This window comes from Haliaeetus albicilla, chromosome 12 (genome assembly GCF_947461875.1).
Source record: "Haliaeetus albicilla chromosome 12, bHalAlb1.1, whole genome shotgun sequence".
NCBI lineage: Eukaryota > Metazoa > Chordata > Aves > Accipitriformes > Accipitridae > Haliaeetus > Haliaeetus albicilla.
In genome coordinates, this window is record NC_091494.1 from 17,004,172 (window position 1) to 17,012,546 (window position 8,375).

The following is an 8,375-nucleotide window of genomic DNA, read 5'->3' on the forward strand; positions in this document are numbered from 1 at the left end:
TGAGGGTGGTGAGTCTCTGGAACAGGTTGCCCAGAGAAGCTGTGGATGCCACATCACTGGAGTGTTCAAGGCCAGGCTGGATGGGGCTTTGAGTAACCTGGTCTAGTGGAAGGTGTCCCTGCCTATGGCAGGGGGTTGGACTAGATGATCTTTAAAGATTCCTTCCAATCCAAGTAATTCTATGATTCATTAGCCAAGAAAAAAAGAGCCTCTGTAGATCAGCAGTGTTCCTCAAAGCATACATATATACTCATGTTTATCAGGGAGACTCATGACACCATCTTGTCCTCATTAGGAGTTGAAATACAATAAGCATCCCATCCAACTGGGCTTTACGTAAACAAGTTCTTACAAATGCTTACAGAATAGCACACTTAACATACTCATCTTATGTTTGTCACAAAACACCAACTCCACTGTGACACCAAGTTCCTACAGCTCTGCCTGCTGTCTGCATTTCCATGGAGCTTTAGCAGAATTTATTTACTCTGCAATTTCCTCTTTCTGTTCCTTCAGGTAGTTTCCTTCACCACCACCAGTATATTAACTGATAGTGGAAAAAACTGAGCACAAATTTCCTATACGCTTATTAATTTTTCCTTTGATGTCAGTTTTGTAATTTATTTCATGTGTTCCATTGCACACCATGCCATCTGAATGAGCTTCAGGGCTGACAACCTACAGCAATTGTAAGAGTGGCCTCTGTCAGAAATACAGCTAATTGTTTTCTTTTCCTTTGGATTGAGCTCTCTAATACTAAAAGCCTTTAACTCATTCTCTGAATGCACAGTCCTATTTTATTTTTAAATAAGCTTACATAACCTTTTTTTTTCTGAAAACTGATCGTATGTTATCAGCCAAGTTCTCTCCTAAATGGTCTAGTGAAACAAACAGCAGCTTTCATCTAAATCCTACCCACATTTTCCTTCTGAAGAGATGCACAAATAGCCTGAGTTCTTTCAGCACACTTGTGAATTTGCTTTGTATCACAGCCAAACGCTACCACATCTTTTCTATAGGTAGCATCCTTAAAGAGCAAAGGCCTTTACAGGCTGCTTAGAAAACTTGTAAGACTGATTTCTTCCTTCAGTGTAAAGCATTCAGATTTTAGGCAACAGATAAGACAACCTAGGCAAACAAACTTCAGACGGTATCATGAACTACTTACCCCAAGGCTTGGTTCAGTCCTCATGTTGGAAGAGTTATTTTTACACTATTAGTTAAGTTACATGAATGTTATAGACAAAGTTAAGCAAAGAAAATGAACTTTTCTGCATTGCTGATACTATTTTCTTTCTAACATTGGTGCTATCCTTGCCCTTTCACACACACACTCTGAGTGTCCTATTGCTGAGTAGTAGTGTCCTGTCAGATCGTCTTACCATCATGTTACTACTACTGCCGTGGGTTCTTGGGCCTGTTTGTAAGTCTGCATCATTAGTAAGGAGGCAAATTTTCTCCCCATTTTATTAATATTAAATAATTTACATTAAAGACTGAAAAGAATTACCTTTTCGTAGTGTACAAGTTTCTCATTTTCTAGGTGCCCAGCCTGACGCACTTATGAGTGGGTTTCATTTTAACTAATTCTAGACATCTAACTTTTAGATGCATAGCCTGAACTAGTTCAATTACTTCCTTCAGAGTCAGAAAGAAAGAAAGATTTTCACAAGTTGGTTCAGCTGCCTTCTCAGAATTTTTTTAGGAAGAGATTGATCGTCTGGAGCGACACAGTGAGGATAAATGTCTGCAAAAAGGGGAACTGCACACTGAACAATAACAGGAGAAAAAAACCTCAGTATTCTATGAGCATTGTTCATTTGAAAGAACAAGTAATATGCAAATACAAGACTTACAATACAAATGTCCAGACATTAAAGATGTCATATCATACCTTTTTTAAATGTTAACATGGCATCACTAATACACCCTCACTTCCTAAAAAAAAAATAATAAAAATCTATGAGCTCATCAACAGTATTGTAAAAAGAATTTCTTTAGAGAACAGTATCTCTTCATAAGGACTACCAAAACCACATGAATAGAATGATTCCAAGGGGAAATTCTTAAGCATTTGTCTTTACAAAACACTACTCAGCCAGTTAAAAATGAAATCTACTGAAATCAATCTGCTTCACAGCAAAAAATGGAACTCTTGACCTATGAAGTAAAAGACAGAATTGTGTTTTGGGTTTTGATTTTTTTAAACTAATTATTACATTGGGTAAGACTTGTTCTCAGACTTTCCCAAGACAAATGAATAATACCTTATTACAACATCACCACATCCTGTATGTTATTGTAAAATCTAACTTCTGAGTTGTCATTGATGTATTTCATGAAAATTAACTGTAGAAAGTTAATTTTTTTGTTTATTCCACAAATAATTTAGCCATTCAAAATATTCTAAGTATACAGATTCCATATACAAATCAAGTATACAGATTTCATAGTAAATGGTAACGTTAGTGTCACCTTTCCTGTTGGTAATGGAATGAAACAGCTATGCTAAAACCAAAAACATTAACTTGCTTTCTTATCCATTACAAATTCAATGGAGAATTTTAATATAAATCAAAATGACAAAATAATGCATGGGGTTAATTACTTTCCAACACGTTATTTGATCTAGTGTGCAAATGACACAGATTACATAATTATATTTAAAGTATTTTACCCTGATTTATAAACAGTTTTTGGCTAAAGGTGTTATCTTGACACCCAGAAGCAGCTTGAGATATAGCAAGATTACAGGATTATGAATGATAACACATCAAGAAGTTCTACTTCCTCTTCATATTTCTGTAAGTAACATCATTTTTTCCTTATTCTCAATTTGTACTACTTCCATCTTTTGATGTAAATATTTTACTTTCTGCAAGTAGTGAACGACATGACAGTTCATCTTTATTTCATTTTAGCAGGCACCCCAGATCTTATCCAGGTGTATACCAATACATCATACAGCTATGTATGTATGTATACCACTCCAATTTAAATGTACTTTCACTGACCTGGTGAGCTAAGTTGCTTATAAATCATCATCACTACAGGTGTTTCTTGCCCCAAGATATGCAAGAATCAAACACTTCCATATGAAACAGCTTTTCCAACAAAATCACATTCAAGATTGAAACCAAATGTTAACTAATAAAATAAGTAAATAAATAAAACTGTTTTCATGGTATCTTAGGACTTGAAAGGACTCAAGACATCATCTAGACCACCTTCTGTCCCAAAATAGTATGAGTCTACCTAAGAAATTGCTGGAAATGTCAAGAATGATGGATATTCCACCATTTCAGGAAATGTATTCTGTTCCCCTCCATCTTAATTTACCAAGTAACTAATTTAATTTAGCTGCATTTATATATCTTATTCACAAGAGACATAAATCAATTTTGGTTTTGCAACAGCCTTTTACATATCAAAGGACTGATATAAAAGTTTGCCTTTTTTAAGTGAAGACCAATTCCACTTGTCTTTCCTTGTAAGTCATGTTTCCTAAACACTTAAACATGCTTATTCTTCACCTTCGTGAAGAATTCTCTTCAGCTGGTCCACATCTTCCCTTAAATATGACAATCAAAACTGATCATACCAATCCTAAACAGACCAGACTGATTACTTCATGTCATGCAGGCTGCCATCCTCATTATGCACCCTGTAAGATAGCTCCCTTTCTTATAACTTTGTAGCACTGTCAACTTACATTGAACCTTAGCGCACAATAATACCAAGATCTTTTCCTACAGAACTGTTACTTACCCAGTTGTTGCCATCATCGCATTTAGGCAGCAGATCTCTCCTAAATTCTCAGCATGGGAACTTGCTGACATCCCTGTTACTTGTATTCTACTTTTTTTCCCCCCTCAGATGGCCTTCCAGCTTGCAAAGATAATTTTCAATTTAAATTCTGCCATTAAATAAAACTTCAGTGCCCTCCAGCTTCATCTCAAATGCAAACTCAATGAGTAAAGTCTTCTATTCCATCACCCAGATCATTAATGAAAATATCAAGTAGCAACTGACCCAAGACTGATTCCTGCTGAACCCTACTCAATAACTTTCCATTTTCAGAGAAAAGCATCGATACCTAACTCCAAATACTTCTACAAAACAGACCAGTACCCGCCTTACAGTAGGTCTATTAAGACTAAATTTTATCAGCCTGCTTATAAGAATGCAACAAGAACCTCAAAGTCAAGATATATGTCAAACTGCTTCTCCTCTAGCCACAAGGCCTGCTAACACTCTGGCAGACAGAAATTAAACTAGTTTGGTACAATTTCCCCATGACAAATTTGTTCTGACTGTTAATCATCTTATTTGTCAGGTTTTTTACAAATACTTTTGTTATTTGTGATAACATTTCTTTTCATGGGAACTGAACCAAAGTTGACTTGTCTATATACATTGTACCTGCTTTCTCTCCCTTCTCAAAGACGGGCACTGATTTTTCCTTCCTCCATTCTTTCATGCCTTAACTAGCCTTCCAAAAAAATTCCAACAGGTAATGTGGAAGTCCTGAATAATTCATTCACAAGCAGTAATATAAAACCCCAATACAGATACATTAGGTGTGTTATTTTGCTGTCAAATGGATTGCTTGCATGTCTCTTGCATATGGCAGCCTCGAGTAAGAAAATTAAATTGACTGTCAATGAGCCAGACTGTCAGAAAAAAATGCTCAGCATATAATGCAGATAGTGATCAATTCTTGCTATTGCAATCAATTGCAAGTAATTCCTATTGAGTCATTGTGTCATTATAAGATAGTTGCATTGGGGGAAAAAAAAAAAAAAGCCACTGGTAAAGCAGTGTAGTATTCAAGTCATTGATTTTCTTCACCTAACCTGACAGAGCTGTTTCATTCACTTGCAAAAGAGCTCACTGACATTTGAGGTTGAGCTTTACTCATCTCTCCTTTTCCTGGAGCCTGAAGCATTGACATGACATTAATCCTGAGCAGCTGCTTCATACAACAAAAGGAATTTGTTATGGAAAGCTATTTTAAAAGTGCAAGTAGCCAATTAATAAGCAAATGTATAATTTTAAAAAAAACTTTACCAAATGCTTGAATTTTTTCCTGATATAGTCACATTAATTTTGATAAAAATTTTAAACTGCAGTAAAAGCTAAATTATTTATCTGACTTCCTTTCTCATGGAACATGGAAAGCTGTACAACATGAAGCCTAACAAGGCTTCAAAAAGTGCAGGAGGAACATAAGTTGTGAGCTATACAGGATAAGGCTATTAATGCATAACTATGACAGCTATGAAGGATAGCTGTATCCTCCATATAATCCTATTTAGGAATTATTAGCTATTGGTTAATCTTGGAAAATAAAATTGAAATTCTGATTTTATTAGAAAGCATGTTCAGAAAATATGCTAAGTAAGGGAGTAGAACATCCATCTTAGAACTTTAGGGAAAGAATACAGACACTAAAAGGCAGCTGCTAGATGAAGCAATACATCTTGTTCAGCACAGAGTGATTACATTATACATATTAATCCTTACCATGAAAGAAAATGCAATATTACATTTTACAAATAATGTCCAGAAAATGAGCTGCAAAGCTTAAAGTTGTGGATTTAGAGACTTCTAAACAGCATCTCAGCAGAAAAGGTTATGCATCAGATGTTGTTTATGTAAGTCTCATATTGCAAAGATCAATAGTATTGCAATGTAATAATTCAAAACCCAGATTAATAGATCCCAAACAGATAAATAAATCACTTAATTAAAACAAATAATGTATGGGACACATGTCTGTCTCTTCTTAAAGGCAACTATTTAAGGCACTGCATGAGGAAACACTCATGTGAATGAAGCAAATATAAATCAGTCTTTCTGAGGTCTATGAGAAAGCAAACTGCAAAGGCATGATGTCACACATCCATGGAACAGAATGGGAAGTATTTCTCAGAGGCACAACTGAGCATTATCAAGGGCACTTTTTGGTTTCCCTTAAATAAAAGTGTCTCCACTAATAATCAAGAAACAGGAATTTATTAGCTCAAAAGAATAAATGTCATAAAAAGATATTGATGAATGTTCTTAGGTGGAAAAAAGTTTGGTTTAGGAGTACCTCAAGATAAAATTGCAGCATCCCCTGCAAAACTACTGGTATATAATTACATGTGCAGCTTGGATTGCTTCTTTCTCTCCAATATATATCAGCTTTGAAAAACATTTTAAAAGTCTAACTGAGAACTGATGTATGAAAGCTCAACTTCATAGGAATATTATGTTGTTATTCATGTCTATTTAACACAGAAAAGCCCTTTAGATGAGCCATTGATAGCAGATGATCACTAATTACATGCAGAGATTATCTGATATAGTTTGGGGAGAAAACCTTCAGAATGCAAACTCAACTTCTGAGAAAGGGTTTGTATACCCTAAAATTCACTTTGCAGCTACAGTATTTAACAAAACATATCACCAGTACCTATAAATTTCGTCCTTAAAAAGGCAATATGTTTTGAAAACAGTTGACTTAAAATCTGAAACATGTTGAAGTCTTTTTAATCCATGTATGCATTTACTAGTAATGCAAAATAATTATTAAATTTCAATTTGTCCTAACAATGTGTTTGAATGCAAATGAATAATGTCTCTGTTGAATGTAAGTATATACAGGATTAAATAAAGGTCTCAGGTTAGATATCTAAATAAATATATGAATACTGCATTCCCATTCAATGCTTTACCTCTTTAATGAGCAATGTATATTATTTTGCTAAAGTAAATTATTTTCAGAAAAGGAAAAGAAATAAAAAAGGAATAGCCTCTGGAATAACCTTCATGTTCACAGTACCACTGAACATGCCCCAGAAATGCAGATTGTTAGTCACCTGATCCCAGTCATTTGCAAACAGTAATGCTGAGCTCAGCACTGTTAAAATAGCAAACAGTGTGAAGATACAGCAATAGCTTTAGAAAATAAACAGTTGAAACCTGCAAAAAAAATTATTTTTCCTCTTACACTCAAAGTTTCAGATTTCTGTCACTACTAAAACTACTCACTGTCTCTGTTGTCCCCTTAAGTAAATTATCAATCCACTGGTGGTATTATGCATGGTCCTCAATAACCCTGATGACAAATGTGAGTTATTGATGTACGTATTCCTTCCAGCTGTTATGTTTCCCATAGCCTTCTTGATGACAAAAAGCATAAGCAGATTTTATTGAGCTTGATATTTTTAGTCTATGTCTTTAAATATGAGCAAAGAGAAAATATCCTTAACTACTATGCCTTCTTTGCACTTGATTGTGTTTAGCACTAGCAGATGAGATGGTCTTTCATTCTCTACATCTCATACACATTGTTCTGCCAAAAAAATCTCCAGTAATTTCTGTACTATATCCACTCATCACATCCTCAGGATAGGTGGTATCAGGGCAAGAAAGTTATATTGTCAGCAAAAAAACATTATCCATAAATCCCCAGCTCCTAGGTAATTAATTGTTTAAGTTATGGCTAGTACAGTCAAAGCAATCAAAAAAATAGGAATCCTTAAGTAGCCTCCTTAAAGGCTTGTCACCTGATGCTGGGACCACATTAGCACTTGTCACAATGTTGTTATTGTCAAATTACTGCTTGTATTTTAAACATCAAATAGAAGTCTACCTGGTCAAATAACCCCATATCTGGTACAGGCAGAAAAGTATAGGCAATACTGAAGAGGGTTATAAATTGTGGACCATAAACATAAAAGGATGACAGCTTATGCAAAAAAAATAGTATCAACAAAACCATATTAAAGATTTCCATTGATAGTTTCTTGGAATAAGAGAAGGCAATATCCTCTAAAAGAATATATGAATTTCCATAACAGACACAGTAAAAAATATCTAATGGTTTAGTGGCTTATTGTATAGTACTGGTAACATAAAATGGAATAATTAGTACAAGTAAAATTTTCAATAAGCATTTCTCTATACAAGAAAAAGGCTTTAAGTATTTATGCAATCTGAAAGCGACAGTGACAAAAGAGATTATTTACTAAGAGTGTTACTAACCCAGAGAGTTGTGTTGCTTGTCAAGGTTCAGGTGTGTGATATAGCCACCCTCCATTCAAGTATTTCTCTCACAACCATTGGGCAAACCGGATACATCTTAAGCAATGAAGCAAGAAAGATACCTGGATCCACTAGAGGAAAATTTGCCACAACTGAATTAAGTGCAAAAGCCAGAACCACCTCAACAAGCAGCAATTTCACCTCTTGCTCAGACCTTCAGAGTAATTTGAAGCTACAATCATTTCCTAGCAATACAGCTTACAAAATTCTCAGTGTATTCAGTGACCCCATCCAAGCAGTCATTAATGGAGGCCTCTCTCTCACTCCATTGGATATTGAGG